Raw genomic sequence first — 25,406 nt, forward strand, 5'->3', positions numbered from 1 at the left:
TTTCATGCAGTTTTATAATAAGTGTTGTTATCTTCATTTTACAGATGAAGTTGAAGCTTCCATGGGTTGAATAACTTGCCCAAAGTTACACAACTATTAAGTCAAAGATTCAAGTTTGACAAATCTAGAGTTCATGTTCTTTACCCTATTAGGCAATCCGGTATCCCCAAACTCAAACTTCATAGTTCCTTAACCAACTCTACTCCAAAGATAGTCACTTCCACTCCACCTGGGTAGGTCATCTCTGTGGCTATACTTTGTGGACTTGAGATTACAAGATCATAAACTAAAATCATGACTTACTAATCACAGCCATCCCCATGTAACCATGTCTTCTTCTTTTCTTCCTCCTCCTTCTCTTCTCCTCCTCCTCCTCCTCCTCCTCTCCTTGCCTCAATCCTTCTCTCCCTGGTCACATTGCTGCATTCTCTGTCTCAACCCCAGCACCAGATAGAGAATCACTTAGCTACCCTATTTCTGAATAGTTGCCCTCTGTTGAGAAAGGGAATTATTTTGGGAACATCTTCAGTGCTCTTAATTCTTGTATTCTCATCCACTCCCTTTGCCTCTTTCCCTAAGTCCAGCACTCCACTTCTGTCCCTTCATTCTCAACATATGGAACCTTTTACTTCTTTCATAGAGGCCACAGACATATGAAACAGTATAGTTTCCTCCCTTCTTCCTCCCAACTTATTTTTACTCATCCTCATCTTCCCGCATCTACACCTCAAAGTTAGTTGCACATTAGAATCATATGAGAAAATTTTAAATTCTCAATATCCAGCTGGAACTCTAGACCAAATAAATCAGCATCTCTTGGGGGTGGACAGGCATTGATAATATTTAAGGCTCCTCAGTTGAGTCCAATGGACAGTCAAGTTCAAGTGGACCACTGCTCTAATCTCAAATATTCCTAGAGCAACTTCCCAAACCTACTTGATCCCCATGTCCCTCTGGTGGAAACACTAATTTAGAAAGTCTGGATTGGGGCCCAGTAATATAGTTTAACAAGTATCCCACAGGTAATTCTTGTTTACAGGTTAATTTAGGAAACATTATCCCGGCTTTTCTGTATCTCCTCTCTAATATTTTCACACTCTATCAGCTTCTCTTCTGACCTCAGATATCTAAATATGCCTCATTCTTAAATATCTTTTCTCTGCTGTATATTTTTCTAAAGTTACTACCATACCTCTCATCTTTTTTTATCATCAAAAGTCTTGACAGTGGCTCCCTTTGAGTCTCCACCAAGGATAATCTGTCTCTTATCCATACTACTCTTCTTACCCAGGGTTACCAACAATTAGCCCAAACTTTTCAGTTCTGTTTGGGTTTTTAACTAAATTCATTTTCCGGTAGCTTTTGCTGTTAACCACCCCTCCCCTCCCCTCCAGAAACATTATTCTCTCTTGATTTTCCTCCTACTTCTCTGACCAGTCTTTCTCTGTCTCTTTCCCTGTTCTCCCTGTAAGTGCTTAAGTGCTTTTCATAGAATTCTACTTTTCTCCCTCTTCTCCCCAGACACATTTGGTGGTGGTGGGGGGGGGGGGTGGTGTTCTCATCCATTTCCATGGCTTCAACAACAGCTAAATACTGACTAGTCTCAAATTATATCTTCAATTCTAAACTCTGTATCATTATATTCAACAAGCTACCAGTTAGCATGTAGGTGTTTCTAATTCATCATGCCCCAAAGTAAACTCAATATCACTCTGCCTACATCATCTTTCATCTTCACTACCTCTGTTAACATCACCCTGCTTTGAATTGCCCAGCTAGAATTCTTGATATTCTGGTGCTATTGATTGTATGTGAGTCTATATGAGCCCATGTATTATTAAATCTCCCCACACTGGCACCTCACCAAAGCAAGGAATCATCTCCTGCTCACCTTAGTTCTGAACAATTTGTCCCAACCATATTTCCAGCTCTACCTCCTGACCTGCACCAACTCTCATGAGCTTCTCTTACCTCAGCAATCCAATACCTCACTCTTACCTTTGGATCATCTTCCATACTTGGCTTTTAAAAGCTGTTTCCATGGTGACATTCTTGGCTATGCTCTTAGACTACATTTCTCCCTAGGCTGTGCTGCCTTAGTTGGCCCTGTGCAAATTCTCCTCAAGGTCCTACACTCCTCCAAAGCCAACCTTCTTGGAACAGATACTGGCGTAACCCTTCAGCCATACCTGCCCTATCCCCAAGAGGAGACGCTTGATAGATTCTATTTATAAAACATTTCTCATATTTTTGTCCTTCTCTCTATTCCCTGACCAATCCTAATCCAGGATTTTATTCTTTTTGCCTGGAATTATTATAATAGTCTCTGTGTAGCCTTTCCTTGTGTCCACACAGCCATCTGATTGCATTATTCCCCTGCTTAGTCATTAATTGCTCTCTATTGCCTATAGATGAAAAACTCTGAATTCCTTAGCTTGCCATACAGATGCCTTCATCTTGTTCCCAGGTACCTTTCCAGTCTTTTCTACAACTATTTTGTCCCCCAAAGTCTTCTTCCCCTCTCATTTCATTTGTCTTGTTTGTTTCCTGCCCCCCATCTGTCTCCCTCCCTCCCTCCCTCCCTCTCTCTCTCTCTCTCTCTCTCCCCCTCCCTCTCTCTCTCTCTCCCTCCCTCCCTCCCTCCCTCCCTCCCTCCCTCTCTCTCTCTCTCTCTCTCTCTCTCTCTCACACACACACACACACACACACACACACACACACACACTATAAACTTTGGCCACACTAAATCTGTAATGCCCTTACGCACCTAGAGTTTCTTAAATGTATAGCCCTGATGTCTCCTGTTTTCTATCATTTTCTCTGACCTCTTTTGCCCTAGGAAGAATGTATCACTTTCATTTCTGTTTTTTAAACTACAGCACCTAATGTACAATATTATATTTATGCACTCAGTTAGCGGTCTTCTTCATTACACTGCACGTTCTTCAAATGCAGGGACTATGTCTGTTCCATCTTTAACAGCTAGTCCTGTGCCTCACGAATAGAAAGCATTCTATTAATATTAGCTGGTTAAATGGAAATGCTACAATCTTTTCGGTCAAGGGTCTGCAAACTGCAGCCAGCAGACCAACATGGTCCAGCCTGTTATTGTATATAAAGATTTTCTTGGAACACAGCCACCCCTACTCATTTACATATTGTTTATGACTCCTTTTATGCTATAATAGTAGAGTTCAGTAGTTGCAACAGAAATAATAAGGTCCTTAAAGCCTAAAATATTTACTCTCTGGCCCTTTACAAAAAGAAAAAAAAAGCAAATGATGAGCCTTGTTTTGGGTTATTGAAGAGTATACTTAGCAAATGTTAAGTGTAATTTTCTATATAAAATTTTCATCCTTGATATCACTGTTCTAATTTGTTCACACTAGATCCCATGACTTTAATGCATCAAGAATAAAATGTCCCCGTAAGTTAGAAAAAAATAATAATTTCTCTCCAAGAGTCTCACACTGCTCATTTCCTTCCTCAGGAGTTCTGTTCTGCCATGAGGCGCTTCTCTTATTTTGCTGAACCATTGGATGGTTTGGGAAAAAATTGCTGTGGAATCACCGTCTTAGAAGATTTAAAATAAGGCAAAATGTTTCTCCAGGGAAATATATTAAAAGATCATAAGTCTAAAATAATCAACCAGAGCCACTGGGAAGAGTGGGCTTCCCGGCTGATGCAGAGGAGGCATATTCAGTGAGTGCCTTGTGTCCTTACATGTTGCTTTGGCAGGGTGTTAATGGGATTACCCACGCTTCATTTGGAGGAGGCTTGGCTCAGAATACATATCTGGATGGTACCTAAATACCAAAGGAGAGCTTCCTCCATCATAAACATACCTGAGCCCTTGCACAGATGTTAAAACCTTGGGTGCCTTTGTTGTGGTCCTTAATTTTGTTAATCGCCCTAGGTACAGATTGGCTGCTCTTGTCAATTTAATTCAGCTTCAAACAAAGCAACAAGGTCACTATTTTTTCCCCTTCTCTCTCTCTCTCCCTCTCCCTCTCTCTCTTTGCCAGCAAACAGGATTGAGTCCTCATGTAGCTCTAATAGGCAGCGTGGGGAATCGTTAGTCCACCTCAACGCCCTGACTGATGGGCACTTCACTTCAATCATCTGCCTGAGCAGTATGGCCCAGTACTATTGACACTGTGTCAGCTGCGAGAGAAAATGCCTTAATCGGCCTTGACACCCTCTGCATTGATTTGACAAGTTGCTGTAATGACCTTCTTGTTTCTCTGAAGGATTACTATTTACTCGGGAGGTGCTGCTGACTAAATGTACTTCATTGTCATGGAAACGCTGATGGTGGATGCTGCCTCCCCACCAGGCCTGGGTGGAGGGTGACATTGATAGGAGACTCTGAATATTTCAATGAACTGGTCTGTCCCAATAGTACTAATTCCAGCCCATTAATCAGACCTACTTTGAAGAGCCAACTGGAATTAGGGACCAGCCTTGTCAGGTCCCCTGTAAAAGACAGTTTGCTGTAAAACTCATTATTTTCCCAAAATTCATGTTGAGGTTTTCCTTGAAGTGAGAAGGCTGTTCATTGTGGCCACCTCCTGAGTGCACCTGGAAATTATTATCATTTACATATTATTGAAAGAAGTTGCTTTCTCCTTCACAGACTCACCCTTGCATTAGAAGAAGGGATAAGAATGGAAGGAAAGAAAACACTTTGAACACCTACCATGTAACTGGCAGTGTGTCAGCACTCTTACATTTAGGAATAAGAATTGCTCTATAAATGGTAGGTTTTGTTATTATTTTATTTCACTGATTCTAAGATAGACAATTTGCCCATCCTAACATTTCTGAAATCAGGCACCTCATAAATCAATCTCAGTGTACATTTGTTGTCAGCCAGATGGCACTTGTGACACAGTTGGGAGAAAACGTTCCATTGACATTTTCTAGTAAGAATGAAAAACAACAGCATCAAAGTGTCTTAGATTCAATATTGCAGATTTTTGCAATGAGTTCTTTATACAATACGTCTTTGAATCCTTAACAGATCTTGTGCAATTGCATGTTGTGTTTGGCTACAAGTAACAGAACCCTGTCTACAGAGGACTAACCACAAACGGATTTTTTTAATCAAATAACAAGAAATCTAGAAGTAAGAGTTTGTTGGCATTGTCTCAGCAACTCAAGGATGTCAGAGCCAAGGTCTCAGCAGTTCTCTTTGTCTTTTCCTCATGGGCCCAAGATAGCTGCTGAAGTTGAAGACATAACATCCTAATTGCAGATAGAAAGAAGGAATAAGACAAATAATATAGCTCTCAGCTGTATCAGCCCCCTTTAAAAGGATTCCTGTACATCACTCTTAACCATTTCCGCTTATATCTCATCTACCACTTCTATCTGCAGGGAAGCCTGGGTCTTTTAAAAATCATGCATGTTGCCATCCCTCCCAAAACTGGGATTATGTCACTAAGGAAGAAGAGCAGGACAGATATTGAATAAGCAACTCTGACGTATCCTATGAACAAGATATTACTGTATGCCCATTGTACAGATCATGAAATTAAAGCTTAAAGAGGTTAAGTGATTGAAGCCTCGCAAATGTCCCATGAAATAAATATTCTTATTCCGATACTACAGATAAAGGATAAGCCAAGTTTAGAGATTAAGGAACTTGCCCTGATCGTCACAAGTCTGTCTTATCCTCGAACTTTGGCACCATGTACTACACCACAGGTCATTCTAGAGAAGGCTTAGATTCAATGGCAAGACAATTTGAAGATGGAAAGAGGAACTGGGCTAGGAAACACGATTGAGAGGATGTTTTCCTTCTTCCAGTGATCCAGCCAGTGGTCATGAGCAGAACCCATTTTGTGGATGTGTGTGATTTGTTTCATGTTTATTAACTGAGCACAGAATGTCTGGCTGCTTTTCCAAGAGTCTTGAATGGAGACCATCTGCCCACTTTTACTGCTTCTTTTAAGGCTTATTGGCCATGCAAATGTTTTGTCTCTTGGGCTCTTGTTGACTCCTGACTTCCCTGGAAAGTCCTGAGCAATGTCATCTGTGATTTAAAGGATGCTTAGGAGAGAGAGAAAAAAAAAAAGTTGAGACCTGGGTGGAGGGTAAAGGATTGTAGAGTCCTGAGTGTGGTCAAATAAGGAGAGATGACCATCTGAGGTGATCTGAGTCAAGGCACCTGGGTAGATAAGTTGGAGAGGTGGTTTCTACTTCTAATTCCCCTTTTCTATGAAAGCTACTCTTCCCACTCCTCCCCCCAACACACAACCATGACATGTGTTTCCGATGGGGCTGTTAATCATGGAATCCCACTTAGCCCCCTGCCCTAAGCTGGGCTCAAGTCTCCAGGCTAGACCCAAAGTGTAAACAAATCTAGTGCTTAGTCCAACGACTGGCAGTGTGAACCTAGTAGGGCCATTCAGAAATCTCCCTGAGATTCGAAATCTTGACACTGAAAGAATGTCCCTATTCTTTTTGATGATGAGCTATTAGTATAAGGGTCTGGGGATGCTAACAACCATCTTTCTCACCACCTGGAAAGAACTTACCTGAGAATGATACGCACACTGGGGAGTTACCCAAACACGTCAGGATAGCCAGAGCCCTGACAGCATCATTTGAGCACCTGCATCTAGCATCACTTAAAGTTATATATCTATGACCTATTTCAAACTAGGTTAAACAAAGCAACAGCAACAAAAGAACAACAGCAAAGAAAGCCATTGGCTGGTGTAACTGGAAAGGCTCTATCACTTTTGATAACAATGATCCCGACTAATACTCAAGGGATGAAGCACCATTGCTAAATAAAGCCAAGGCACAGCCAACTAAAAAGTTTAAAGGAACGTAAACAAGGCAGTTATCCAAGACTGTTTGGAGGACAAGTGAGGAATGAGTTGAGAAGAATGCCTCAAAACTGAGTTTGAGAACGTGGAAGATGAGATATAACTTTTCTTCACACAGTGAGTGTATATATACAAGTATATATATGAATACATATACACACACACATACATATATTTGTATATACACATATGCATATGCACACACATACACATATATACCCTGTAGTATCTCATGGGTGTATGTGTGCATGTGCAGGTGTATGTGTGTGTATACACTGTTATTTTTCAGATCTATTTAAGTGCTACTGTGATTGAATTTGTAGTGCTTATAGACAAATCTGAATTTTCTCCAAGGTCCTTTTTATCATTTTCTAAAGCAACAAATAAGAAAAAAATGGTTCCTACCCCAGTCACAAAAAGGTCAGTGAATTTTTTGGTTTTTTGCTATGGTCTAGTGGCTAACTGAAAACTCTCCCCATCTCTTCCCCTAGAAAGAGCTTCAGAAACACAAAAGCTGATGCAGTGTCCCTAGTTCTTAAAGCTCCTCCTCCAGACTCTTTCCTTTAATGGGTTTAAAAATTCAATAATAACTATGCATATTGGACCAGAATCAATTGTGTCATCCTTGTTTAAGTTTTTCACTATTTTTTTAACATCTTTATTGGAGTATAATTGCTTTACAATGGTGTGTTAGTTTCTGCTGTATAACAAAGTGAATCAGCTACATATAGACATATATCCCCATATCCCCTCCCTCTTGCGTCTCCCTCCCACCCTCCCTATCCCACCCGTCTAGGTGGTCACAAAGCACCGAGCTGATCTCCCTGTGCTATGCGGCTGCTTCACACTAGCTATCTATTTTACATTTGGTAGTGTATATATGTCCATGCAACTCTCTCACTTCGTCTCAGTTTACCCTTCCCCCTCCCCGTGTCCTCAAGTCCATTCTCTACATCTGCATCTTTATTCCTGTCCTGCCCCTAGGTTTTTCAGAACCTTTTTTTTTTTTTTTTTAGATCCCATATATATGTGTTACCTTAGGGTATTTGTTTTTCTCTTTCTGACTTATTTCACTCTGTATGACAGACTCTAGGTCCATCCACCTCACTACAAATAACTCAATTTCATTTCTTTTTATGGCTGAGTAATATTCCATTATATATATGTGCCACATCTTCTTTATCCATTCATCTGTCGATGGACACTTAGGTTGCTTCCATTTCCTGGCTATTGTAAATAGAGCTGCAGTGAACATCGAGGTACATGACTCTTTTTAAATAATGGTTTTCTCAGGGTATATGCCCAGTAGTGGGATTGCTGGGTCGTATGGTAGTTCTATTTTTAGTTTTTTAAGGAAACTCCATACTGTTCTCCATAGTGCCTGTATCAATTTACATTCCCACCAACAGTGCAAGAGGGTTCCCTGTTCTCCACACTCTCTCCAGCATTTATTGTTTATAGATTTTTTTGGTGATGGCCATTCTGACCGGTGTGAGGTGATACCTCCTTATAGTTTTGATTTGCATTTCTCTAATGATTAGTGATGTTGAGCATCCTTTCATGTGTTTGTTGGCATTCTGTATATCTTCTTTAGAGATATGTCTATTTAGGTCTTCTGCGCATTTTTGGATTGGGTTGTTTGTTATATTGATATTGAGCTGCATGCACTGCTTGTAAATTTTGGAGATTAATCCTTTGTCAGTTGCTTCATTTGCAAGTATTTTCTCCCATTCTGAGGGTTGTCTTTTCGTATTGTTTATGGTTTCCTTTGCTGTACAAAAGCTTTTAAGTTTCATTAGGTCCCATTTGTTTATTTTTGTTTTTAATTCCATTTCTCTAGGAGGTGGGTCCAAAAGGATCTTGCTGTGATTTATGTCATAGAGTGTTCTGCCTATGTTTTCCTCTAAGAGTTTGATAGTGTCTGACCTTACGTTTAGGTCTTTAATCCATTTTGAGTTTATTTTTGTATATGGTGCTAGGGAGTGTTCTAATTTCTTTCTTTTACATGTAGCTGTCCAGTTTTCCCACCACCACTTATTGAAGAGGCTATCTTTTCTCCATTGTATATTCTTGCCTCCTTTAGCACAAATAAGGTGACCATATGTGCCTTTTCCATTGATCTATATTTCTGTTTTTGTGCCAGTACCATACTGTCTTGATTACTGTAGCTTTGTAGTACAGTGTGAAGTCAGGGAGCCTGATTCCTCCAGCTCCGTTTTTCTTTCTCAAGATTGCTTTGGCTATTTGGGGTCTTTTGTGTTTCCATACAAATTCTGAAATTTTTGGCTCTAGTTCTGTGAAAAATGCCAGTGGTAGTTTGATAGGGATTGCATTGAATCTGTAGATTGCTTTGGATAGTAGAGTCATTTTCACAATGTTGATTCTTCCAATCCAAGAACATGGTATATCTTTCCATCTGTTTCTATCATCTTTCATTTCTTTCATCAGTGTCTTATAGTTTTCTGCATACAGGTCTTTTGTCTCCTTAGGTAGGTTTATTCCTAGGTATTTTATTCTTTTTACTGCAGTGGTAAATGGGAGTGTCTCCTTAATTTCTCTTTCAGATTTTTCATCATTATTGTAGAGGAATGCAAGAGTTTTCTGTGCTTTAATTTTGTATCCTGCTACTTTACCAAATTCATTAATTAGATCTAGTACTTTTCAGGTAGCTTCTTTAGGATTCTCTATGTATAGTATCATGTCATCTCTATGTATAGTATCAGTGTCATCTGACAGTGAGAGCTTTACTTCTTCTTTTTTGATTTGGATTCCTTTTATTTCTTTTACTTCTCTGATTGCTGTGGGTAAAACTTCCAAAACTATGTTGAATAATAGTGGTGAGAGTAGACAACCTTGTCTTGTTCCTGATCTTAGAGGAAATGGTTTCAGTTTTTCACCATTGAGAATGATGTTGGCTGTGGGTTTGTCATATATGGCCTTTATTACGTAGAGGTAAGTTCCCTCTATGCCTACTTTCTGGAGGGTTTTTATCATAAATGGGTGTTGAATTCTGTCAAAAGCTTTTTCTGCATCTATTGAGTTGATCATATGGTTTTTCTCCTTCAGTTTGTTAATATGGTTTATCACATTGATTGATTTATGTATATTGAAGAACCCTTGCATTCCTGGGATAGACCCCACTTGGTCATGGTGTATGATCCTTTTAATGTGCTGTTGGATTCTGTTTGCTAGTACTTTGTTGAGGATTTTTTCATCTATGTTCATAAGTGATATTGGCCTGTAATCTTCTTTCTTTGTGACATCTTTGTCTGGTTTTGGTATCAGGGTGATGGTGGCCTCGTAGAATGAGTTTGGGGGGGTTCCTCCCTCTGCTATATTTTGGAAGAGTTTGAGAAGGATAGATGTTAGCTTTTCTCTAGATGTTTGATAGAATTTGCCTGTGAAGCCGTCTGGTCCTGGGCTTTTGTTTGTTGGAAGATTTTTAATCACAGTCTCAATTTCAGTGCTTGTGATTGGTCTGTTTATATTTTCTATTTTTTTCCTGGTTCAGTCTCGGAAGATTGTGCTTTTCTAAGAATTTGTCCGTTTCTTCCAGGTTGTCCATTTTATTGGCATAGAGTTGCTTGTAGCAATCTCTCATGATCCTTTGTATTTCTGCAGTGTCAGTTGTTACTTCTCCTTTTACATTACTAATTCTATTGATTTGAGTCTTCTCCCTTTTTTTCTTGATGAGTCTGGCTAATGGTTTATCAATTTTGTTTATCTTCTCAACCAACTTTTAGTTTTATTGATCTTTGCTATCATTTCCTTCATTTCTTTTTCATTTATTTCTGATCTGATCTTTATGATTTCTTTACTTCTGCTAACTTTGGGGGGTTTTGTTCTTCTTTCTCTAATTGCTTCAGGTATAAGTTTAGGTTGTTTATTTGAGATGTTTCTTATTTCTTGAGGTAGGATTGTATTGCTATAAACGTCCCTCTTAGAACTGCTTTTGCTGCATCCCATAGGTTTTGGATCGTTGTGTTTCCTTTGTCATTTGTTTCTAAGTTTTTTTTGATTTCCTCTTTGATTTCTTCAGTGATCTCTTGGTTATTAAGTAGTGTGTTGTTTAGCCTCCATGTGTTTGTATTTTTTACAGATTTTTTTTTCCTGTAATTGATATCTAGTCTCATAGTGTTGTGGTCAGAAAAGATACTTGATACGATTTCAGTTTTCTTAAATTTACCAAGGCCTTGATTTGTGACACAAGACATGATCTATCCTGGAGGATGTCCCATGCGCACTTGAGAGGAAAGTGTATTCTGTTGTTTTTGGTTAGAATGTCCTATAAATATCAATTAAGTCCATCTTGTTTAATGTATCATTTAAAGCTGTGTTTCCTTATTTATTTTCATTTTGGATGATCTGTCCATTGGTGAAAGTGGGGTGTTAAAATCCCCTACTATGATTGTGTGACTGTCGATTCCCCTTTTATGGCTGTTAGCATTTGCCTAATATATTGAGGTGCTCCTATGTTGGGTACATAAATATTTACAATTATTATATCTTCTTCTTGGATTGATCCCTTGATCATTAGGTAGTGTCCTTCTTTGTCTCTTGTAATAGTCTTTATTTTAAAGTCTGTTTTGTCTGATATGAGAATTGCTACTCCAGCTTTCTTTTGATTTCCATTTGCATGGAATATCTTTTTCCATCCTCTGACTTTCAGTCTGTATGTGTCCCTAGGTCTGAAGTGGGTCTCTTGTAGACAGCATATATACGGATCTTGTTTTTGTATCCATTCAGCCAGTCTGTGTCTTTTGATTGGAGCATTTAATCCATTTACATTTAAGGTAATTATCAATATGTATGTTACTATTACCATTTTCTTAATTGTTTTGGGTTTGTTATTATAGGTCTTTTCCTTCTCTTGTGTTTCCTGCCTAGAGAAGTTCCTTTAGCATTTGTTGTAAAGCTGGTTTGGTGGTGCTGAATTCTCTTAGCTTTTGCTTGTCTGTAAAGGTTTTAATTTCTCCGTCGAATCTGAATGACATCCTTGCTGGGTAGAGGAATCTTGGTTGTTGGTTTTTCCCTTTCATCACTTTAAATATGTCTTGCCACTCCCCTCTGGCTTGCCGAGTTTCTGCTGAAAGATCAACTCTTTTAATGTTTTTTCTTTGTATTTAATTTTTGATAGTTTGATTAATATGTGTCTTGGCATGTTTCTCCTTGGATTTATCCTGTATGGGATTCTCTGTGCTTCCTGGACTTGATTGCCTATTTCCTTTCCCATATTAGGGAAGTTTTCAACTATAATCTCTTCAAATATTTTCTCAGTCCCTTTCTTTTCTCTTCTTCCTCTGGGACCCCTATAATTCGCATGTTGGTGTGCTTAATATTGTCCCAGAGGTCTCTGAGACTGTCCTCAGTTCTTTTCATTCTTTTTTCTTTATTCTGCTCTGTGGTAGTTATTTCCATTAGTTTATCTTGCAAGTCACTTATCTGTTCTTCTGCCTCAGTTATTCTGCTATGGATTCCTTCTAGAGAATTCTTAATTTCACTTATTGTGTTGTTCATCCTTGTTTGTTTGCTCTTTAGTTCTTCTAGGTCCTTGTTAAATGTTTCTTGTATTTTCCCCATTCTATTTCCAAGATTTTGGATCATCTTTACTATGATTACTCTGAATTCTTTTTCATGTAGGCTGCCTATTTCCTCTTCATTTGTTTGGTCTGGTGGGTTTTTACCTTGCTCCTTCATCTGCTGTGTGTTTCTCTGGCTTATTTTGCTTAACCTACTGTGTTTGGGATCTCCTTTTCACAGGCTGCAGTTTCGTATTTCCCATTGTTTTTGGTCTCTGCCCCCAGTGGGTGAGGTTGATTCAGTGGGTTGTGTAGGCTTCCTGGTGGAGCGGACTGTTGCCTGTGTTCTGGTGGATGAGGCTGGATCTTATCTTTCTGGTGGGCAGGACCACTTCCGGTGGTGTGTTTTGGGGTGTCTGTGACCTTATTATGATTTTAGGCAGCCTCTCTGCCAGTAGGTGGGGTTGTGTTCCTGTCTTGCTAGTTGTTTGGCATGGGGCATCCAGGAGTGGAGCTTGCTGGTCATTGAGTGGAGCTGCGTCTTAGTGTTGAGATGGAGATCTCTGGGAGAGCGTTCGCTGTTTGATATTTATGGAGCTGGGAGGTCTCTGGTGGACCAATGTCCTGAACTCGGCTCTCCCACCTCAGAGGCAGAAGCCTGACACCTGGCCAGAGCACCAAGACCCTGTCAGCCACATGGCTCAGAAGAAAAGGGAGGAAAAAAGAAAGAAAGAGAGAAAGAAAAAAATAAAATAACATAAAGTTATTAAAATAAAAATTTTTTTTATTTATTATAAATTAAAAAAATCAAAAAGTAATTAAAAAAAAGAAAGAGGGGCTTCCCTCGTGGCACAGTGGTTGAGAATCTGCCTGCCAATGCGGGGGACATGGGTTCGAGCCCTGGTCTGGGACGATCCCACATGCCACGGAGCAACTGGGCCCGTGAGCCACAACTACTGAGCCTGCGCGTCTGGAGCCTGTGCTCTGCAACAAGAGAGGCTGCGACACTGAGAGGCCCACGCACCGCGATGAAGAGTGGCACCCGCTTGCCGCAACTGGAGAAAGCCCTTGCACAGAAATGAAGACCCAACACACCCAAAAATAAATAAATAAATAAATAAATTTATTTAAAAAAAAAAAAAGAAAGAAGAGAGCAACCAAACCAAAAAACAAATCCACCAATGATAACCAGTGCTAAATCTATACTCAAAAAAAAAAAAAAAAGGACAGACAGAACCCTAGGACAAATGGTAAAAGCAAAGCTATACAGACAAAATCACACAAAGAAGCATATACATACACACTCACAAAAAGAGAAAAAGGAAAAATATATATATATCTATATTTTTTTAAAAAAAGGAATAGAGCAACCAAGTCAATAAACAAATCTACCAATGATAATAAACTCTAAATACTAAACTAAGATAAACATAACAGCAAAAACAAATTAGATGCAGAAAGCAAACCCCAAGTCCACAGTTGCTCCCAAAGTCCACTGCCTCAATTTTGGGGTGATTCATTGTCTATTCAGGTATTCCACAGATGAAGGGTACATCAAGTTGATTGTGGAGATTTAATCTGCTGCTCCTGAGGCTGCTGGGAGAAATTTCCCTTTCTCTTCTTTGTTTGCACAGCTCCCTGGGTTCAGCTTTGGATTTGGCCCTGCCTCTGCGTGTAGGTCACCTGAGGGCGTCTGTTCTTCGCTCAGACAGGACGGGGTTAAAGGAGCAGCTGATTCGGGGGCTCTGGCTCACTCAGGCCGGGGGGAGGGAGGGGTACGGATGTGGGGCGAGCCCGTGGCGGCAGAGGCCAGCGTGACGTTGCACCAGCCTGAGGCGTGCCGTGTGTTCTCCCTGGGAAGTTGTCCCTGGATCACGGGACCCTGGCAGTGGCGGGCTGCACAGGCTCCCGGGAGGGGCGGTGTGGAGAGTGACCTGTGCTCGCACACAGCCTTCTTGGTGGCGGCAACAGCAGCCCTAGCGTCTCATGCCCGTCTCTGGGGTCCGCGCTGATAGCCGCGGCTCGCGCCCATTTCTGGAGCTTGTTTAGGTGGTTCTCTGAATCCCATCTCCTCGTACACCCCAAAGCAATGGTCTCTTGCCTCTTAGGCAGGTCCAGACTTTTTCCTGGACTCTCTCCCGGCTAGCTGTGGCACACTAGTCCCCTTCACGCTGTGTTCACACAGCCAACCCCAGTCCTCTCCCTGGGATCTGACTTCCGAAGCCCAAGCCTCGGCTCCCAGCTCCCACCCACGTCCCAGCAGGTGAGCAGACAAGCCTCTCGGGCTGGTGAGTGCTGCTCGGCACCGATCCTCTGTGCGGGAATCTCTCCACTTTGCCCTCCGCGCCCCTGTTGCTGCGCTCTCCTCCGTGGCTCCGAAGCTTCCCCCCACCCCCAGCCCACCCCGCCTCTCCGCCAGTGAAGGGGCTTCCCAGTGTGTGGAAACTTTTCCTCCTTCACATCTCCCTCCCAGAGGTGCAGATCCCATCCCTATTCTTTTGTCTCTGTTTTTTCTTTTTTCTTTTTTCTTTTGCCCTACCCAGGTACGTGGGGAGTTTCTTGCCTTTTGGGATGTGTGAGGTCTTCTGCCAGCATTCAGTAGGTGTTCTGTAGGAGTTGTTCCACATGTAGATGTATTTCTGATGTATTGGTGGGGAGGAAGGTGATCTCCATGTCTCACTCCTCCACCATTTTGAAGGTCTCCTCAAGTTTTTCACTATTAACATCATGTATTTATAAATATTTTCATGGGAGGATGCATGCATATTTCATATGCCATGCTGGATGTGCTTTCTATACAGGTTGTCACGAGGCAAAATACAGGCACACATGAAATGTTCAACTAGATCATATGCAACTCAGTTAAAAATACTGAGATGACAGACTCTAACAGTGATTCACTGTAAAATTGCTAATAGACTGTACATTGTCTGTTATGCCCATATTGTGTTGCCACTGAGTCAAATTAAAGGAGGAAGAAAGTTAGATGTGTGTGTCACTTTAAATTGAAGCCTGCTTCAATATGCTATCGAGCATAATAAAAGAATACCTATATACCATCTTCTGTTGGCATGGTAATGTATTAAGCTAAGATAAATGGGGCAGCCATCTGAAGCAGGAACTAGTGATGGCCAGAGCAGCAGTTAACAAGCTGGGGACCTGACATGTATTAGGTTTTGAGAGACAGAGAAAACATTAACAGTCCTGTTGATCAAGATCTGATGAGGGTTTTTAAAAAAAAGTTCATTGGGTCTTGCTAACCCCACACCTAAAAGAAAGAGTCACTTTTTGTATTAGCAGTGGTTGCAGTGGTTGGGAGGATTGGACCTCCTTATCCATACCTCTCCTCATGCCACCACCCCACCTATGTCATCTCAGGATAACTACCAGAGGCCTTAAGGTACTCAATGAAGTGTACCTCTTGGCAGAAGGAAAAGAAAATTCAAACTGTGAATTATGTTTCAGACCTTAAATGATGGGGGTTTTGTTTTGTTTTGTTTTGTTTTTGGTGTTTTGGATTTTTGTTTTGTTTTAGTTTATATCTTGAAAGATTTGTCCTACTCCATCACTCCAGGCCAGAATGCTGTCTCATTCAGAGAGCAGGGTAGTACCATCATGCCTCTGCTGGGCCACAACCAAGCCCACTCCTTCCTCAGCAGACTCTTAGGCCACGAGCCTGGTAAAAAGGAGTTTGCATTCAGTGCCCCAGCGCTGCCCCAGCGCTGCCCCATCTGTTTCCTTTTCTGTCCCGCTCTCTCCCATTCCATTCTGAGTGGTCTCCACTCCTCTCTTTTTCTTCATGCTGTATTTTTACCTATTTGTAATGAGCACCCACTGAGGTACCCAACCTCCCATTCTACCCCTGAGATACACCTCCTAAAATTTTGTTAGGAGATTTGGGCTATACGACAATTCTGGAGAGAATGTATATATCTGCCTATATGAGCCCCGAGGTAACTATGACGTGAACTGAAATGGACTGGTCAGTGAGTATCACATTGATTGTGTGTACATCTAAGTGATCCTGACACAGTTGTGTATGCACGTCTATCACAGTCTGGGGAACATAAAGAGCAGTGACCTCTGTGCAGGTGAAGACATTTAACAGGGGCCAGATCGGCCCTCTGCTTCCTCAACCCCAGTCATGGATAAGTAGATATCCCGATAAACCCTTCTCTACAACTGTATTCAGGAGGATTTGATAGTCATAAATTACCTTTCCTGCATACACATGTGCATGTCATTAGGAGTCCCGTGGTGATCGGATAGATTAATAAGAATGCTACAATAGTGGGACTTGGAACCTCTTTAGCAGCCATTGGGACCTTCCAGTTCCTCTCAAAACCATCTGCAGAAGCAGTCACACATGTGATCCCTATAAAGAGCTGGGTTTTATCATGGACAAAACCCCATCATTAACTTGTACATGTTTATTTTTCTCGTGCAGCAACAGAAACATGAGGTCGGTCCAGCCTGAGGCAGTTTCTCCAAGAGAAGATGGAGGAAGGACTGCTAAGTGATTGGAAGTCTGACTTGCCTTTCATGTCAGAAGATGACTTCATCGTTTGGAAACAGCAAACCCTCTGTGGTACCTCAGTGGGATCGTTAGTGGTGAGTGAGCCTCTTCTGGACTGGGTGAAAGCTGTGTTACGTTTACCCGGCCCTGAGCTGCCTCTTCAGCGTCACCTCCTTTCCCTCACCAGCTTTACATTTCCGGTTCCAGCCAACACCTCCATTTCCCCAAGTGGCATCTGCCTATTGCCTCCAGATTTGTGGACATTCTCTCCTCCTGCATCTTCACCTGGAAACCTCTCAGTGATAGTCTAGGTCTAGGTCTCAGCTTCTGTTCTCTCTACGTAAAATACTATCTCTAACCCAGTAGTCCTCAAAATGTGATCCCCAGGCCAGCAACACTGACATCGTGTGAGAGCTTATTAGAAATGTAATTCGTGTGAGCCTATCTTGCTTATCTTTTCGAGAGCATGGAGACAAATAACCACGCAGTTACCTTTCATTATGAGGTCTTATCCATCAGACCCATTGTCCTTTTGAGCCAAGATTGCACCTGTTCTTGCTTGTGCCCTTTGTGCGCAAATGTTGTTGCTGGGGGAGGTTCCGAGCCTGGCTGATGGGGAGCTCAGTAACTGTCTCTTGAATGAATGAATGAATGAATGATACAAAAGTGATTGGGAGGCAGAATTATAAGGTGCTCCAACATTCCTGGTTCTGTGGCCCTAGACAGTTACTCAGTCTCTATGCTTGCTGGCAAAATAAGCACGGTAATGGCCCCAATTTTGTAGGCCCGGCATGTGGATTCGATGCGTTAATACTGATAAGTACTTTGAACAATTCATGGCATCTAGTAAGCACCCACTATTATGAGTATTAAAAAGGACTTTAATTATGACATATTCCAGTAGCCAGAAGGATTTCATTGGATTTCCCCAAAGAATACTTGGGATTAGAGTCTGGAATATACATGTAGACAGTCTGTGACTTCCGATGGTTCGACTCATGATTTTGCAGTGTTACGATGACGCGAAAGCAATGTACATTCAGTAGAAACTGTACTTTGAATTTTTCATTTCAATCTTTTCCTGGGCAAGTGATGTGCGTTGCAAGACTGTCTCATGATGCTGGGAGCGGCAGCCACGGCTCACGGTCAACCCTGACTGACAACCAGCGTACAACTACTCAGTACCCCGGCAGCCATTCTGTTTTTCATTTTCATTGCAGTATTCAGTAAATTACACGAGAGATTCAACACTTGATTATAAAATAGGCTTTGTGTTAGATGACATTGCCCAACTGTAGGCTAACATAAGTGTTCTGAGCATGTTTAGGGTGGGCTAGGCTAAGCTGTGATGTTTGGTAGGTTAGAGGAACGAAATGCATTTCCATTTATGATGTACTCAACTCACGATGAACTTATCGGGACGTAACCCCATCATAAGTCAAGGGAGAGCTTGACTTATGATTATATATATAATCTTCTGATTCTATGTCTTGGCACTTTTCAACACAGTGTCTGGAGAAGAGCTTTGTTTGGTGATGTCGTCTTCCATCCAATTAACAGTGTTTATAAATTTGTAGCAGAGTTGAGAATAGGATTTGCTGAAGAGTCTCTCACTACTCCCTTCACACCTCTCCTTTTGCTCAGCCCCCTTCTTCTTTTTTTCTCTTTTTCCTTCTATTTCCTTTTTCCCCTGTTTCCCCTTTTTCTTTCTTGCTTGCTTTCTATTCGTCTCTCTGCCCACCCTTCTTCTTCTCCCACACTAATGACTTCCTCCTTTCTCTTCCTCTCTCTCCCCCAGATGCTTCTGGATCTATCACACTGGTTTCTGCCAAAACTCTTAAACGCCACAAAGAGTCTGAGGTATTATAAATGACTCTTAACAGCGCATGGTTTGTAGCCCAAATGAACATGCTAGGAAGGTTCCAGGGGAAAGAAACATTCATGCAAATGAAGTCCTCAAAGTTATTTTTTCCACTGTACCTGAAACTGAGCTTCTTTACTATGCTTTCAGCTGAGAGCATCTTGTTGCAAGTTGTCCCCAAAGCAAAGGCAGGAGGGGCTGTGCGGGGGCCACTTGGGTACACCTGGTATCCCAGCCCGCCAGCAGAATGCCAGTCTCACCTGCCTTGCAAAGCAGACAGACTGCAGGTTGCTGTGGCTTCTGCCTTGCATCGGATGCTTCAACCACCCCTGCAGCTTGGAGGGCGCCTATAATGGAAAGAGTCCGTGGTCCCCCTGTGTTCAGAGGCTGGGTCTGCCCCTCACGAGTACTGAGCAGGGGATTCTGATGTTTAGTGGGAGGTTGGACAAGATCACCTCAGAGATTCCTTCAAAGTGGAAATTCTGTGATCATGTCAATTCTCGACCTCCAGACTCTTGCTGGAGGGAACTGGAGTTCTGCTGTACTGCGGGTCACCCCACCTCACCCCTCTAACCACGGAGGCCTTTCTTAATGGTCAGCATCCTCTCAGCCCTCTGGCAGTCAAACGAATCTCCTCTGGGTTCCACCTTAGCGCTGTGCTCTTTCTCAAGTATAAACAATAAGTCAAACACCACCTCCTTCTGAAGTGGCCAAGAAGATGGGGCTTTGCCCACCCAGGCCAGCTGATGGTGGCTTATCAGCTCAGACAGGGTGTGGCTCGATACAGGAGGGAAGTGATGGTGACAATGGACCATGCCCTCCCTCGCCTCCCCTCTCAGCAGAGAAGCCCTCTCTTCCTCCTGTGGATGCATCCTCTTCCCTTTTTAAAAGCCAGACCGAATTTATACCCCCTTGTCTCTCCCAGCCAAACAGGTGACTCCTGCCAGGGCAGGGAGAGAAAAAGGCCATTGTCTGCGTCTACCTCTGGCTCCCCTTCATTTCATTGAGCTCACGCGTTCCCTCTTCATGTCACTGAAAATGTTATTTATCGATCCTGCTGACAGCAGCAGTAAATAGAGCCCGGGCTGTTTTACATCACTGATGAGAAGGCAGACTCCATAACTCATCAGGCCCAATCTGATTCTACATCAGTCCTCTTCCCCTTTTTTCTCTTCTGTATCTCATTACAGAAACAGGAATTAATACACATGGACAGAAGAGAAATGAGTTTGGCTGCTCCTAGGGCTTTTGTGGGAAAGCGGGCATCCTCAGTGGCTCCTTAAGAAAAATTGACAGAGGGTCAGCCCAGTTGCTGTCTGCAGGCACGCCCTCACCCTCGCTGAGGACCATTAGCTGTGCCCCGATGATCGTAGGCTGTGGGGTCATCATCACACATGTGGGCTGGAGCTGAGATTTTGGGATTACTCTAGAGATAGCCCTCAAGCATTCTTTTGAATCTCTGTGTACAGCTGTGGGCCAGGGGTGGCCTGAACTGTAAGAAAAAATGGTGCATTTTCTTGGAATACCTGTTTTCCTTTAGATTGAAGGAGGAAATGTATATTAAAAGAAACCCACATTTTAATGTGGGTTTGACGCAAATGGACATGAATTTTAACGGGAAACTTCCAAGAAATTTCGCTTTTGTGATGAGCCCCTTGGAGCTATGGTTCAGACCTCAGTGACGGGCAGTCCCTTTACTCAGGCTTTGGAGACTTCTCAAATAAAATACTTCCAGAAATGAGCCAACCTACTTATCCTACTCTTCTGAAAGCACCATCCTTAAACAGGGACCTCGCTTGGTGTTGAACCCACAGCAATAGACAGTGAGTCTACCCCAAGACAAGGGGTATCGAGTGGAATCCGTGCTGGATGTAGGGTGGGAACCCTGAGATTATTTTCCAGGCCCATCCCTTTGTTGCTGGACTTCAGGCATATAACTCCTTTTCCCCCAAAACTCACTGTCTTCCTCTATTTAATGGGGGTGGTGGTATCTGCCTGCCTGGGCCCTTGTGAGCAATAACTGAGACAAAGAGGGGAACTTTGCTTGTCAGTAGTCTCGTACATGGGATTTTTCTGCAGTATTAAAGCACAATCAGCACCAATTTCTGTTGGCAGGTGCATCATCATAGGGGTGTGTGAGAGGACTCCATGTTACAAACTGTCCCACAATGTAAAACACAATTCTTATCATTATTGAGCACCCACTAGCTGAATTAAGGCCAGACATGGAGAATACTAAGTGGGACTACAAGACGACTCTAAGGAACTCCCCGTCTAACTGGGAAAATTAGACAAATGTCACCCATGTGGGACAGCTGGCAAGCAGTAGCTAGATTGTGCAGGTGAGCTGCGTGTTCAGACTTTATAATAAAGGAAATAGGACAATCGCAGTGAATCTTTACGGAGGTTTGGTGTACACTAGGCATTGTCCTAAGGGCTTTAGCTGTAGTTATCTCTTCTAACCTTCTAACAAACCTCCAAAATGTATCTTCTTTTATAATTGAAGAATTGAAGCTTCATGAGATGAAGAGCCTTGCCCACGATCCTGTAGTGTTTGCACCAGATTTGTTTGACTTGAAAGCCTCTGACTAAACGGCTTTCCCAGGGAGCTGTGACCATGTGGGGCAGGGGGTGCATGAAAGTTGCCAAGAAAGTCCGATTTTCTTCACTTCTTATCCCCTGAGCACTAGAGCTCCGGGACCCCTCATTGTGCCTCAGTTTCTTCATTTGCAAACTAAAGTGATTGACTTAGTTGATCCCAATTCTGAGGCTCTAGATACACTTGTGAAAAGGGAAACTAGGCAGATTCAACCTCAGTCTACAAAAGCGTCTGATAGGTTTTGAAGTTTTTATTCCAAATGGAATGAAAAAGGGCATGATACAACCCTAAACTAGGCCTCATTTATCCCGCAGAAGATGATGCCTTTAATTTTGGAAAAATAGAGGTAGGGCAAACACTGCACAACTCATCCACTGCTTTGAAATAAATTTTGAATATATATGTGTGCATGTGTGTGTGTGTGTGTGTATATATATATATATACCTACATATATGCAAATATAAACTATAGATGTTTGTATATAATATATATGGTATACATGTACGTAAGTCTATGTATATGCATACAAACATTTATCATTACTATCATTGCAATTTTTATTCCCCTGCTTGAATTTTAGGCTGACTCTCCGTCTCCTATACTCAGAGCTTAGAGCTGTGAGTACTGAGACATCGGGAAATCCCAGCTTTTACCCCTTTGTTCGCCATCTTTAGAAGTTGCTGCTGCTTGTTCTCTAGCTATTTCATAGTTCCTAACTTTGCTTAAAAGCATTTCTAATTCCTCACATTGAAAAGTGGATGGCAAATGAAGTTTAATACGGACTGTTTTGTACCAAGAAAACTAATGCCCCATTTTCCCCCCTAATGAATGCCAAAATCATCACAGACTCAAGGCTCATGAATAATGTATATCGTCCAATTAAGTGCAAATGCTGTTCAGTTCTTGCAACTGGTATGTGATGCCAGTTCTGGCCTCAGAATGGGCCCTGAGGGTGGGGATGGGAGAAGGGCTTGAGGAGGGTTGAGTTTGTGTGTGTGGATGTCTGACAGCTAAGCCCCTTCAACTTGTAGCATGCTCATTATGTCCTGGGAGCTAAACTTCCCATGCTTGAGTCCACAGAGAGGTGTTTTTTTCCAACCATAAATAGAACTTATCTTAAATTTCTAAATCCTCAGTCTCTAATAGCCTGGGAGCTCTTGCCTGGTCATGTAAAACCATCAACATTTTTGCCTGTAAAACCATCAACTCTAATTGGCCAGCAGACCCCTCTCCCCAAGCTGAACTGCTTCAGGTGGTCAACCTCTGGAGGCTGACCCTCCAAGGGAGATGCAGCAGTGACTCTTTGTACCCACAGAGTACGTTTTATCCTTTTGGCTCCTGATCCAGATGTCCTTCTTCACCAAGAGATCCTGGCAGCCTTTTGAGGCTGCTAAATTGGGTGTGATTTTGGTTTGGGGTTTTTTGTTTTTTGTTTTCTGTTTTTTGTTCTGTTTTAGCATTTGTTTATTTATTTGCATACAATACTGTGGTCAGGAACTTGTTACTTCTCCAGGGAAACTGTTTGCAATGCATCACTGAGGCGACAACTTAACAATTCACACTGATCATTCCCTGTGGTCTGCCATGGTGACGGTGATGCTTTCATGTATCATTAGCATGAATTGGGTGTGTTCTTGATCTCCCACTGCCAAAAACACAGAGCCAGGAGGACGTGATACCAAGTCACTGCTTTCACACACCTGGTAAAGGTGGTCATTTCACATATCTGGGCCTCAGTTCCCTCATCAGGAATAGAAGATGGTAACCAATGATTGTTTTATCCAGGTGGGTGTATAGAGTAAAAGCGGTATTATCTGTAAATCCCGAAGCCTTGTGCAAATGTTTGTAATTGCCCTCTTGGCTTTGAGTGTATAGACATTCTCACTTGCAGCTTCACGACTGGACATGACAAATCTCTACGCCTTGGGCTTGCCCAAGCCTGATTAATGCTGTTCATAAAAATATTCATCCATCAGGGTTTGCATTTGTAGCATTTAGTTGTGTCAAATAACAGAGCCAGCCAGCGGTTTCTTAGAATTACACCGCCTAATAATGAATGCTGGAGACAATTTTTTTCAGCCTAAAATCTCTTCTTACAACTCAGGGCTGATGAGTACTGCCCTACATTTCTCGATGGATCCAATTTAACACCAGACGAAGCAGTGACTCAGACTAACTTAAATATCTCAAGATGAGTTTCACCTTTTCCTCTGAGGCCGTATCAGTTCAATTGCATAAGTGCAAATTTATTGAAAGTGGTTTGGTGCTTAGCTTTTCTCTATTGGCAGTAATGGACTTTAAATTTATAGCAGGCTGATGAATTTCAGATAAGAGAACCATTACCTTACAAAAACATTAAGGAAAAATATATAACTACAATTGCTGAACCTCAAATGCGTATTGTTTGAATGAGGGGAGATGGATGAGGTAGGCTGACATTTGCAAATGCAATTCCTTTCCATCCTCATGGTGCTAGCCCAGGAGTCTGAAAGCATGGCATATTCCAGAGAGGGCTCGGGATAGTTAGGCATTACAAGTGCATTATAACAAAATAGCAGGAGTAGGATATGATCTAGAGGTGAGGGATTTTTCCTTCTCTTAATATAATTGAAGGTGTCTTTTGGCAATGGACCAAGGCTGTCATAGGGCTTGGGTGGTTCATTTGGTACCTGTGACGTCCTTTCCCATATGTTATTTTCCTTTTATACATGGCTTTGTCTTCCCACGGGGTGGGACTCTGGCATTGTGTAGACTAAAATGAAGGATACCCAGTACAAATGTGAGGTCCAAAGAGGCCTAGGCTTCTCCATTTTCTTGGGGCTTCTGGTATATTGGTGGGGGGGGGGGGGAAGGAGTGAAATTGAAACAGTTATATTTTAAAATATTTTATTATACTTTTAAATATGCTGAACAAATGAACTCTTTAACTTAAAAAAATGCAATATAGTTGTGCTACACATAAGATAATCACAGAATTGATAAAATAGGGGTTATAGACAGTATTTTTCCACAATGGAACACAAGTTTTGGGTTGTGTGATGAACTTTATTTTTTCCCCAGTTCTGTCATGCATCTTAGCAATTGTGTGAACAACCTCGTTTGGAGATAAAGTCTCTTTTTTAAAGTTTATTTTTATTGACGTGTAGTTGATTTACAATGTTTCAGGTGAGCGAAGGGACTCAGCCATACATACATATTTTCTTTTTCAGATTCTTTTCCATTATAGGTTATTACAAGATACTGAATATAGTTTCCTGTGCCATTCCTTGTTGTTTATCTGTTTTATATATAGTAGCGTATATCTGTTAATCCCAAATTCCTAATGTATCCCTTCGCTGCTTTCCCCTTTGGTAACCGTAAGTTTGTTTTCTGTGTCTGTGAGTCTGTTTCTGTTTTGTAAGTAAGTTAATTTGTATCATTTTTTTTTTCTAGATCCCACATATAAGTGACATCATATGATATGTCTTTCTCTATCTGACTTACTTCACTTAGTATGGAGGTAACGTCTTAACATGAGATCCTTTGTGGGTTTGTGTGTCCAATAGCCTTTCTGCTTTTCCGTTTCCATCCCATTCCCCTATAGGACATAGCTTTCCAAAAGGTTTCATTCTTGGGCAAGTTACTTATTTTTCTGGCTCTTGTTCTCCTTATCCATAAAATGCATGTGTGTCTGTGGCAGGGGTGGAGGTAGGGGATTCCCAGGGCCACTGTGGTCCAAGATGAGACCCCAAATTTCCCCAGGACGCTAGGCATTTTCCCTGCTTTTGAAGAGAAAAGTCACTTCACCCAGCCTCCAGGAAGACCCCTCCTGGGGTGGTTTCTCTGTGGTCCTCCCTCAGTCCAAGGCCACTTCTCTGTAGTTGATGCTGTGCAGGGGGAACCGGCCACATCTGGCCCTGAGAATGAGAAGAAATGGAGGAAAAAGACATTTCATTTCTACGAATCCCCCTGACCCTCCTGAGAAGGGAGTGGCTGAGAGATGAGCCATGAAAACTGCCTGTGTCATTTTATTTATTTATTTTATTGATGTATAGTTGATATACAATGTTGTGTTAGTTTCAGGTGTACAGC

The 25,406-nt window shown here is 41.9% G+C and overlaps 1 protein-coding gene and 1 long non-coding RNA gene across 2 annotated transcripts in view; one reads left to right on the forward strand and one right to left on the reverse strand.

Moving 5' to 3' along the window:
* The window catches only part of LRMDA (leucine rich melanocyte differentiation associated), a 1,312,323-nt gene that overhangs the window by 1,228,933 nt on the left and 57,984 nt on the right, over window positions 1-25,406 (forward strand). The window contains exon 8 of the mRNA XM_082408834.1: window positions 16,806-16,969. The gene's annotated coding sequence lies outside the window, so the exon portion shown is untranslated. The remainder of the gene's footprint in view (window positions 1-16,805; window positions 16,970-25,406) is intronic.
* The window catches only part of LOC309604601, a 99,200-nt gene continuing 91,366 nt past the window's right edge, over window positions 17,573-25,406 (reverse strand). Inside the window, exon 4 of the long non-coding RNA XR_014230920.1 lies at window positions 17,573-25,231. This is a non-coding gene — a long non-coding RNA (uncharacterized lncRNA). The remainder of the gene's footprint in view (window positions 25,232-25,406) is intronic.

The sequence above is a fragment of the Balaenoptera borealis genome (assembly GCF_965194805.1).
Source record: "Balaenoptera borealis genome assembly, chromosome: 10".
Taxonomy (NCBI): Eukaryota; Metazoa; Chordata; class Mammalia; order Artiodactyla; family Balaenopteridae; genus Balaenoptera; species Balaenoptera borealis.